The sequence below is a fragment of the Maylandia zebra genome, linkage group LG12, assembly GCF_041146795.1.
Source record: "Maylandia zebra isolate NMK-2024a linkage group LG12, Mzebra_GT3a, whole genome shotgun sequence".
NCBI classification, from domain to species: Eukaryota; Metazoa; Chordata; class Actinopteri; order Cichliformes; family Cichlidae; genus Maylandia; species Maylandia zebra.
In genome coordinates, this window is record NC_135178.1 from 18,608,038 (window position 1) to 18,619,817 (window position 11,780).

Sequence of the window (11,780 nt, forward strand, 5' to 3'; positions counted from 1 at the left end):
TCATGAAACATCTTCTTATATATTGATAAATTGGCCCGTGTGGCTCCATAAACCTCAGAGCAGTAGCAACAGATCAGCTGATCACAGCCTGTACACACAGAGCATCTTTGTCTTGTGTTTTAAGTGATTGTTTTCCCCACACTGCACACGACAGCCAGTCTTAGGTGTAGCACATCTGGCTAATCCCACTTTAACCCCTGACTACAGTCATGTTGTTAGAAGCAAAGTCACCCATCGACAATAGAGCTGTAGACATGTCCTTCAAGGAGCTACATTTTAATTTTATACTTTGAGTACTTTTCAGAGCTTGTACTTATTAACTTTTATACTTCAGTAAAGATGTTGAACAAGTCCTTCAAACTTCACCTGACTGTTTTTTAGAAGATGTTTCCATAATTCTACTCAAGTGAAGAATGTCTGTATCTTTGCTACCTCTGCATTAAAAAGCTGTTTCACAGCTCTGTTGTTCATTGCTGCAAAGACATGCTATACATGTTTTTTGTAGTTAGGATTGCTACCAGTCCAGCTCTATATCCACCACAGACATATCCACCATAAATTGAACCACAAGAGAAGGAGAAACCTGAATATTAACTGCATGTCTTTCACTCGTCACAACAGAAAAGCAGCTGTATGCTCATAGCAGCAGCTAAACACTGAAAGATCACCCTCATGACATGATTAATGAGCTCAAAATTCACGACGTAGAGAGTCATATCATCTGTCCTCTCCTTAATATCCATAGTCTTTCCCACTATCAGTTCACTGGCAGTACAGTATTGCATGATAGGACCAACACTAGAATGTTCAAATGAATCTCAGGGAAGCATACTGTGCATTAAGGCAAATGTTATTGCAAGACAACGTGACAGTATTGCAAGTTTCTTGCACTGAATTCTTTGCAGGCACAGTGAAACGTAACAACACATCAGACGAAAACCAAAAAAAACAAAAATGCAAGACAGCATAGAGGTAACTTTGGATGATCTAACGTCATTTAAAAAGCTGACATTAGAAGAGAGTGGGGTTAGTAAATGCCAAAATAATCATTTCAATCAATTTACCAAACTAAAGTACTTTGCAAGTCACGATATACTATTAAATGTTACCTGTTTGATTAGGTATTTAACATTTCCTGAAATGTAATTTAGCAAAAGCCATCAGGAAACATTAGAATACACATTTAAAGTAATAATTGATTGCCTTACAGCTTCTCCACAGACCATTAAGAGACTCTGTAAAAGAAAAGTTTTTTGTAAAGCAACAATAAATCAGAGAGGCAAAATTTTTATACACAAGAAAATTCTTCCTTTGTTTCTTTCTTTATTTTTGGTTGGCTGTGACTGTGGTGGTGTAATTTAAAATAATATAAAATAAATGTTATTTCTGTTATGACAAACACCAAGTGAAGTTGCTGTTGTTGTTTTTTCTTTGGCTCTTTTTGGTTGGTTTTACCAGCTAACACCAGCACTGTTGGAGAACAAACAGCTATTTCTGTAACCTCGTTGCTCTGCAAGGAAGTGTAGCTTAGGGGAAAGGTGGTCATGAGTCGCTGGTGTGCCATCAAGCTAAGAAAAGTGTGGAAGAACAGATGATCCTAGAGGAAGACACTTAACATTTCCACAAAAGTATGCTCCTCCTGCTATAAAATATTTAGTAAATTATGGATATTCATTGCTGCACAAGACAACTCTCTGTTATTGTATCCAGTAGGTGATGACCTAAGTAGTTGTCTAGAAAATGCACTATGATTTATGTTGATATTTACAGCAAACCTTCATTATGACTGATTTCTTACTGCAGTCACAAATCAGCAACATATTCAATGCAGTTTGCATTAGCCTATGTCAGCAAATGACTTCCATTTGCTGCATAACACCCAAGATCGATTTACTCCGCAAAGAAAAATGACCCTATTTGAAATATTCAAATGTAAGTTCTGCCTTGAAGTTAAAACACTCAAACAGACATATTACTTGGTGCTCCTCTTTTTTTAAACTTAAATATTTCCCTTATTATTTCCTTTTCGTTCTTAAGGACTCGTGGTCTTTCTGGACCTTCAGCAACGATGTGCTGCAAATATTGCAAAGTTGACAACGTAATGTAATCGAGGTAATTCATCAAAACTGACAACTGATCTTCAAACTGACAAGGCTTCAGTAGGATCTTAATCTTTATTGCCCAGGAGATAAATGAACCAGAGGAGTAATTCAAAGTGAAAAATAGGAACTGAGAAATAATTCCCCTGTTCCAGGGACGGTGAAAAATTCCTGTTATAAAATACAGCAGTTTTCTTTTTCACTACTCTAATTTACAGTTGGCTGTTAGATGACAGACTCCAGCTTGATTGTGCGATCCAGTTAATATGTTAATTCCTTGAGACGAAATATTAGAAACCTATCATACTTTTATATTAAATATGGCCATAGAAAAGAGAGAAACATCTTGAATCTAAAAGTATTTATTAGTCTTTCACAGTTAAAATGTCATTCACAGTAAGCATAAAATACATTTGTGACATCGAAAGCAATTATATTAATATGACTCCAGTTTTTTTTATGTCACAAAGGTCTTTCAGAACCGTAGCATAAACTGAGTAGCAATAATTAAAGGAAAAATACCTTCATTTGAGAGAAACTTTCTACATAGTTGTTGTGAGTGATGATTCTTTTCTGTTGCATGTTCTTATGATCATATCCATCAGGAGGTTTCTTTTTTTTGCTAGAAAGTTTTGGCTGATAAGTCCTAGTATAATGTGATGGTTGAGCAGCTCATAAATGGCCCTCATATCATATTCAGCGTGTAATATTTTACTATATGAAAAACCTTAATTTAAGATAGAAAGAAATGGCATCTACACGCGTTTGTGTGTATTAGGGATGTACCAATATGTGGATTAAATATTGGTGACAAGGAGCTGATCTATGGTCTGATTATTCAGTTCAGTTCTAAGCTGTGTAATGTGGAACTGCCACCACAGACCGTATAAAAAACAGACATAGATACCGAAATATCACCACCTAGCTTTTGAAGCCCCATTCTGAAGCCTTGAAATGAGCATTTACAACACATCAATGTGTTTTGGTGTCAAAGACCCTCAAATTTGAAGTGCAAGATTAACAAAACTGATGAATTTCTTTTTCTTCAATATGACCTAAAATAAATGACTGAGCTCATAAACTCAGCAGGAAAGTGTTTATAGAGGTCAAGACAGAAAGCTGTTTTCCCATAAACGTCTCTGGGACCAGAAGCCTTTTTGCAAACAGAGCCCTTACCATCTGGTTGTATTTACACCAGAATACTGATATTCTGGCATTTCTGTATTGGCTGAATTTTGCTGATCTGATTCATATCAGAAAAATGATACTGTTGCATGTTTGCCACATAATGCCAGCAGCTAATATCAGGGCTAACCTAGCATAGGGTTAAGCAGTATGGAGGTATTTAACCAACAGCTTATGTTTGTATGCTTGTAAAATAGTTTTACCTTTCTGCAAACTGTGGTCAAAGTGAGCTGACATTAATGATGAAACTGTCTCTCACTCGCTCCCTCATTTACTTTCACTCTCATTATATTCTGTTCTTATGTAAGGACCTCTGAAGGAAGTTAGTTTGGTGTAAAAACCTGTTGGCAAACTTTTATTATACGTAAGGTATCAGAATGTGTTGTTTTCAAGGGAATTAAACACATTAAACCTCATTATTTCACTTAAGCTGGTTACTGTCTTCACAGGTGTGTGTGAGGAGGAAAAGGAGAAGCTATGTGACTATAAATGACAGCCTTTTACCACCTAATAGTTCTAACTTTAATCCAAAATAAGACCAGTGCAAATAAACTACATAACTCTAAGTATCCTATATTAATTTATTATTCACTAATAAATACCAATAACTCCGTGAATTTCTATACTTGATTATATTTATTTCTTATATTTCATGCTCAAGGTAAGGAATGATGTTTAAGTCCCGCTTGATGTTTTCTTATCGTAAGGTATACAGGTTATTAATTTTACATAGATATTGGATCTGTACAGTATCTGCAGATAGCCACAGCCAAGTTATCAATATCAGATTGTAACTGCCTGAACTGAACTATCCCCGGTGTATATATAATCTTTAGTTTATGTAATCTACCAAGAAAACAACTAAAAAATACTGAAAAAGTATTAAGTCCTTCCTTTTTTTTTAGAAGAAGTCAATTTAGTTCAAAGGAGTCCTTGAAAATTTTGCAGTGTTTGGCACTTCATCACTATGTTAGCTGCCTTTTTTTCTTTTTCTTTTGAAAAAAATAAATCATAGCACAGTGTGATTATCATCAGTTCTTATTAGTCTATGGCATTTAGGAAACAGGAGGACATAATCTTCATATGCCGTGTCTCATTGTAATCACCTTTTCCCCGAGATTAATGGTAGGAAATGGGTCTTTAGGCGAAGATGAGTCACCCAGGAAGGGAAGCCAAGTGGGAGAACATGAAAATGGCATTTTTAAGAGTGGGAATCATGGCCACTATCTATGTGTTTCTATTTTCAAAGAGCCATTAAGCACTGAGGCAGAGCAGGATAGACTTTAAACACCCTGTGTCCTACAATATTCCAGTTTAATAGCTTGTATATGTTACCTGCTGTGGGGATACAGTGAAGCTTGTAATATAGATATACCAACCTCCTGCTGAAGTGACCTTCTTGTCCTCTCAGATGCATATACTTCCTCAATGGTTTTCTGTACTCTTTGTTATTATGTCAAGGCTAATATAGTATCTCCATGTACCCTTAGAGTTGGATAAAGCCTTTGAAACCAGAACTGGAAACAATGAATAGCATGCTGTTAGCAATTACTTGTTGCACAACTTGCACAAACATTTTTTTTCCATTTGAGTAGGAAATAAAAGTGCTGGGGCAAATACCACTTTGTAATATTTCGTTTTAAAAGGTAGGGTGTGTGAAATATTGTGGCTTGTGTGGTACAGAAGAAAAATCTGTCTCCTATCCTCAGTTTGAATGTGGCACATGCTTCACTAAGCCAGAGATGCATGTAGAGGTGCTCAGATGTGCAAGGCATTGTTCATTTTCAGTTTTCTGTTTGGCTTCAGAGAACACAATTGTCAAAATGTAAAGATGTTGTCAAATCCTACTGTTTAACAAACTGAGAACGATCGAGGTGAGCCAGCAGGGAGACGAGCGTGATGGGTCTTTTTATGTTTTTGGACCAATGAGACCAACCTGTGGCAGACACAGTCGCTTTGCATTTTGTTCTATCTTTGTCAAACAAAATGTATTAAAACAAACCCACCAGAGTGCCGTCTGCTTCGACAGTCTCTATCACAGACGCCCGAGGTAAAGATTCAAGTCACCCGTCACTCGTCTCGAGTCTCTCATATATCCTTAGGAATGAAATGGAATCTGCCCAGTTTGTGTTAAGTTCAGCTTCTTTTTGAATTAATTTTAACCTGCGTTGCCTTTCCATTCATCAGAGAACCTTCACATAACCTCTGCGTGTCTTTTACTGTAATCACCTCTGCCACATATAGTTTGCCCTGCAGATGTGATGACCAAGAAGCGGTTGAAAGTGTCCCCGGAGACCAAAGGTCAAAATGACTCTGCCCTCCATTTTATTTTAGATTTCTGTACTTTCCTTTCGCATTACAAGGTTGATTTACTTTGGTCTCAGAGGGGCTTAAAACTATTATCCAGAGCACTATGTGTGATCTCAAAGAACAACTCAAAGCCAAAGATTGCAGACCGCTTATAGAGAGTGGTTAATTCACTTTTAACCTCTTTATCCTTAGCTTGGAAGGAAGCGAATGAAATTTCAGTTTAAATGCCTCTTTCTACTTTGTAAACAATCCTCTTTAATTTCTTTAGCACCATAATAGATAATTGTTCAAATTCGATATAATGAAATTTGGTTGCACAGGTGTGCTATAAAGTGCCATACATTTGTGTTGTGAATCAATATGCACTGTATCTTTGTCACAAACAAGGATGCGATGGACTCAAGAGCAGACTCAATTGCTTGAACTATGTATAATTTATTGAAAGGAACAAGAACGTGAACAAGACTGGGTTTAACAGAAACCATTCGCAGAAACTAAGGGAAATCCGTGGGCGGAGAAACAGGCGTAGAGCACAGGGAGAACTCGAACAGGAACTTCTGTAAACACAGGAGAAGGGTGTTACTGAGTGAAAAACGAGTAAGGGACAGAGGTACGGAGACCCTGGTTATTAGGCGGGGAAAAGGCTGCCGTGGGAGCATTCCAGAGAGGGTCGAGAGTGTGGAGAGTCCGGTCCAGATTCCAAGGAGGTGGAGAGTACGGACTGAAGGGTAGGCTGAGAAGAAGTTGAGTATGTGGTCCTCGGGTTCCGAGCAGACGGGAAACCAGGATGGAGACAGAACCAGCACTACTGGTGAGTGCGACGGGTGGTGAATCACAGATGGTAGCAGGATGAACTGGCGAGGAGTGGCAGGCAGTGCTGGCTTAAAAACCCTCTAGGTGGAGCCCCGGAGATTGAAAACAGGTGATGAGCTGGCCAACTCCACCCCAAGGGACGGATGACAGGAACCTGGACCACGCCCGACCAGACACTCCCACAGCATATGACAATCTTAATATTTATACATTGGCGTATCAGTGTGGTTGTTTTTATGAAAAAGCATTCATGGAAATAGCACATTTAAGACCTCGGCATGACATTCAACAAGATCTACGTATTGCTGAAGTAGAGCCTAACATATTAAAGTCCTGGTATTTACCCTAGAAATGTAGTGGTTTTACATAGCAGCAGGCATTATTTACTCTGAGTCCAGTGGTTTCTTCTTAGCTTCCATTGGAACCAGATGTATTAGGTCTTTCCAGTTATTCAGGATGATTAAACCAATGGTCAGGTATAAAAAGCATGGACTTGCACTAGGAATATTGTTATATCAACAACTTAATTCTGTAATCCAAATGACAGCATTAAAAAAATACTTAACATAACTGAAACCAGCTGTTTTTATTGCTGTGTCTGCACTTTGCATTTTAGTTACCATTATACCATTATATGAAATAACAATAATAAAAACTTTAACCCACAAATCCTCCCAATCCTTTGATTACCACTGTCAACTGATAACAGGATTAATCTATCACTGATTTTTTTTTTCCCAATTCCTGTCTGTCTGGCTTCTCCGTTGGGTTTCTGTCCCTGTGAATTGATACTTTACACTTTCAGAAGATGTTTGCTATCCTTTTTGACCACTGGATCTGGGTTTTCACTATACTGATAAAGGAAGGAGCCGGGATAGGCTCCAGGCCCTCTGACAACCCTGAAATGGATAAGTAAAAATAGATGGATAAAGGAAGATATAATAAATTGAATCCATAGATGATACACTGACTTTCCAATAACTTAAATACTGAGGTGCACTCTTTCCTTCCCTGTCTGAAATGCTGGGAGTTTAGACAATGAACTGAATTTCAACACTGCTCTGCAATTCAAAACGGTATATTTTGGTTCCAAGCAGTCATTCTCTGGTGCTCACATTGGAAAGTTATGAGCACAGCTATACTGTAGGTGCAGTTGTTTGCTGCGTGGGTGTTTTTTAGTTTTAAAGGAAGGCATTTGTGTGCAGTAGGCATAATATACTGTGTTTACACATGGCCGCTTGCGTGTGTCATCATATATTCACCTGCAAATACAAGCTCCTGTCGTGCCATTCTGTCACTACAATCATAGTAATGGCCTTGTCACGGATTTATTTATTTCATTTTTGACATAAAAGAAGCATCAAAGTCATCAAATTTCTAAGGTGGAGAAATGGAATAGCAAAGCGGCTCATTCAGGTTCCTTCAGAATGGTAAATTGGCACCATATTGCCTTTCTTTGTAATACTCATGTTGTGGGTGACAGTGTGTTCAGGCACATTGTGGAAAGTGACAAATTGTAAGTCTCTGTAGCATAAATCATTTAAACATTTAGAGAAATCTTTGGTTTAAGGTCAACGTAAAAGTCAACTTATTAGCGATTATTGTTGTAGATAAGGAAATTAAAACTTTTATTTTTCTTGTTTTAGACTAGGCCAACAATGTTCTCTGCATTCTGTCATACAGCAGGGGAAACATTGGTGGACAAGACTCCCTGCACAACACATGACTTCCTTTTCAAATAAACAGCAACACTGATAAGGATACGGTTTCAAAGAGAGCAACTGAATGTAGAGATGCATATCTTGCAAAACTTAGCCAAGCAAGTGGCGCTGCCATCCTCATTACTGTGAGCATCGGCTGCCTGCAATTGGATATTGATTTGTGAAGCAGCTGACCATTCCCTAAATCCTGTACCACTTTGACAGTTGAATATCTCATTTCTAAAAAAGTAGTACTTAAATATCAGGCAGATGTAGACATAAAGAAATAAAATATGCATATCAGAGTTCCATTTACAATATAGTTTAATGACAAAAAATGAATGAATAAGACTCTAAAATCAAAGGAAAGGCTCAAAAGCTCACTTTTAGTGCAAGGAAAAGAAAGGAGATGTGGTTCATGTGTAGGACCAGCATATTTTTTAGTTTATGTTAGTTATGCTCATTTGCAGCTTGTGTTATGTATTAGATATTTTAGTCTTTTTCTTGCAAAAGTAAGTTTTCCAGCTTTTCCATTTGTTTTCCTGCACACCTGCTTCAGATTGCTTTTATATCAACACTCAACTGGCCAATTAGGAGCTTAGGGAGCATTCTCAGTGGACCGCTTAACTGCAGAGCCAGTTTTCTGATCATAAATAAAATAAGACAGTTTAATTTCAGAATGATCACATTCATTAACCACCTGTAAAATGGAGTTCATTTCTACTGTGGCTTGACACTGCAACCTCTGGATGGCAATAGATAGAGTGGTTGCTACCACCCAAGGGGATTCGTGCTCACAAATCATAAAAGATGATTCAGCTCATGAGACTGGTCTTTAGTCACAGCATCACAGAAACCTTGTCAAGATGACAGACAAAAACTAAGCAGTGATGAATCATCAGTTATTACCTGTGCACTTGTCGCCACGTAAAATGTCATGACAAGTCAAATGTGATATTATTTGCATTTTATATTTATCTCATACTTAAAATAGCAAAGTGAGGCAGGTATTTTATCCATATCAGACATCCCTCCCAGTTATTGTGAGAGGCGTGTCAATATATAAGGTATGAAAACCAAAGAAAAAACACCAATCAGAAAAGAAAAAACAGCCCCCAGTCCAATTAAATATCAATAATGAAAACAATTAGAAAACTAATTAGCATAATTACTTTCCAGCTTCCCCTAAATACTCTGATATGTATCTAATCACATTTTCCAAGCTAAACTGGCCCAATGAAGAGGCCTCAACAGGCAGCTGAAAGAACATGAGTCAAAGGGAAAAGAATTTTCAAATTGCAATGCACTACTACTTATTCACAATGTCACCAAAATGATGATAAAATAACTTGTTATTATTTTAACTACCTCTGTATTTTGACAGAATAAGTATTAAGCAATAAATATGAATTTGTGTATGTGAGTACTGGGTGCTGTTTAAATAAAAGGGTGTACTGGTCTTATTTGTCTGTTCACATTATACACATTGTTTTCCTGTAGATAGAATTTTCTTTGGCTGTAATGGACATTTAATCATCAGTAAATCCATTTGGTCTCCAGTCATACAGTCAGTTTGCTGTTCACTAAAACATTAAGCTCTTAAATGCATGTTGGTTTAAAAAAAAAAAGGTGGATACAGCTAATTTAATCCTTCTGCTGTTTGGAAGGAAATAATAATTTATAAATACTAAAGTGACTTATAAAAGCAGATTACACACACACACACACACACACACACACACACACACACACATATATATATATATATATATATATATATATATATAATTGATTTTAACGTAACGCAAAAATTGGTTAATTCTGTATTAGAACCTTAACGTGATAAATGTTTAAATGAGTGTCCCGTTTTACAGCTTGCACTCATTTGCTGCAAGAGGAAATATTCATGTCAGCTTTTCCTCATAAAACAGGCTGTAAATTCTGCTCCTGAAAATCCAGCTTTATAACATCATTTAATCAGCAGATCCATCTGCGCTGGCATTAATTAGATTCCTAATGAAAAAGGAGAGAAAAGTGGCCTCTAACGTCTCTCCATCTTCTCGTTTCCTGAATTACCATATTCAGATGTAGCACCATTAGTGGTATGAATTTCAGGGAAATCTATGGAAAGCTGTGATGGATGTAAGCATTTTATGTTTTAGTGCTGTTTAGCATAAGGTACTGTGATCCATGAAGGTAAATGCCCATGTTTACTAAAATTCCCCAAGGCAGATAAAACCTTTATCATTAGACCTTTGCCATGACATACTCATACATTATGTGAAACATGATAGTTGAAAGCAAACAGAAGCAGAACTATGAATAAAGTTAAGTGAATTTGAGAAGAAAAAGTCAATAATCCTGAGGTGTTATGTTTAGTCAAACTGACCATTGTAATGTTGCATTTATGTTTTTTAACTTACACGTTGTTATGTTCATCCTCACAAGCACTAAACTATCAGTGCAAATTTCAGACAAATTGTATTATGTACTATAAAAAATGTGTTTTCTTAATCACTTAAGCCCACATCCCCGGTACCGGGGGCAAAAAGCAGGAGATCACGTTTAATCGGTTATAACACGAGGTAAGAAATATAAGTTCTTCAGACTTCATGTAACCGGCTAAACACAAGCTGGTTATCTTCCAGAGCTATTACTGACTCCAAACACCAAGTTTCACCACACTCTGACCAAAATTCACTGACTGAACCGCAAAAGAAGACCACATTAACACATCGCAGCGCAAATGCGCTAAGACAGAAATTGGCTTACAGTCCCGATTTCCTCCGTTATTTTCGCCGGTAGCCGGTAGCCACGTGATTATCAGCAGTTACCACGCCTACCTAGCCGCATCAGAGCAGTTTTCCGTCAACAACCTCCATTTTAGACCCACCTATAAACATGTGACTGGACAGACTCACGTGCAATAAATTTGGGCCCACGTGGATTTTGGCCTTGCAACGTCTGATTGGTTGAAGTGACACGAACGTGGCATTGTTACTGTGATCCTATTGGTTCAAACGATTAAAAAGAGGTGTCAATCATGCAAATGGACCAAAAGAAACCAAAGCTACAGCCCTCAGAGTTTAAAGGGCCAGTGGCCAATCAAACGCTCTATGCGCACGGCAGAAAAGGGCCATTGCCATGTAAATGTGTGGTTAATTCTTCAAAAATATATATATATAAAAAAGCATTTTTAGGCCTGTTAATAAAATTAATTTCTGCTCTTTAATACCTAAAAAATTCAACTGGCATGGTGTGCAATTGTGTGCCAAAATTGGACATTTTTGTCCAACATCTGGATATTCATGTATTGACAGTGCTGTAATTTTTCACTGTTTCACTTTAGAAACATAAACCTTTGCACAGATGATGTTTATATGTTGGTTACTGAATTTCTTGAATGAAATGTGAACTGAGGCATATTTTTGAAAGGGTTATATGCTAAAAATTAAAAAAGAAAAATTAGGCGAGGATAAAATCGACTTAATTTTTCCGTGTTCCAGTCTCAGTAACTTTGACACAGTAATATATGCTTCAATATTTACACCTCTGATGAAATTTCACAAGTGTTATCTTTATTTTGATACCAAGATTGTAAGTACAGAGTTTGTAATTGCAGAGAAATAATCAATTACATTTGGGCATTGCATTTTCGAGCAGGAAGCTCAGA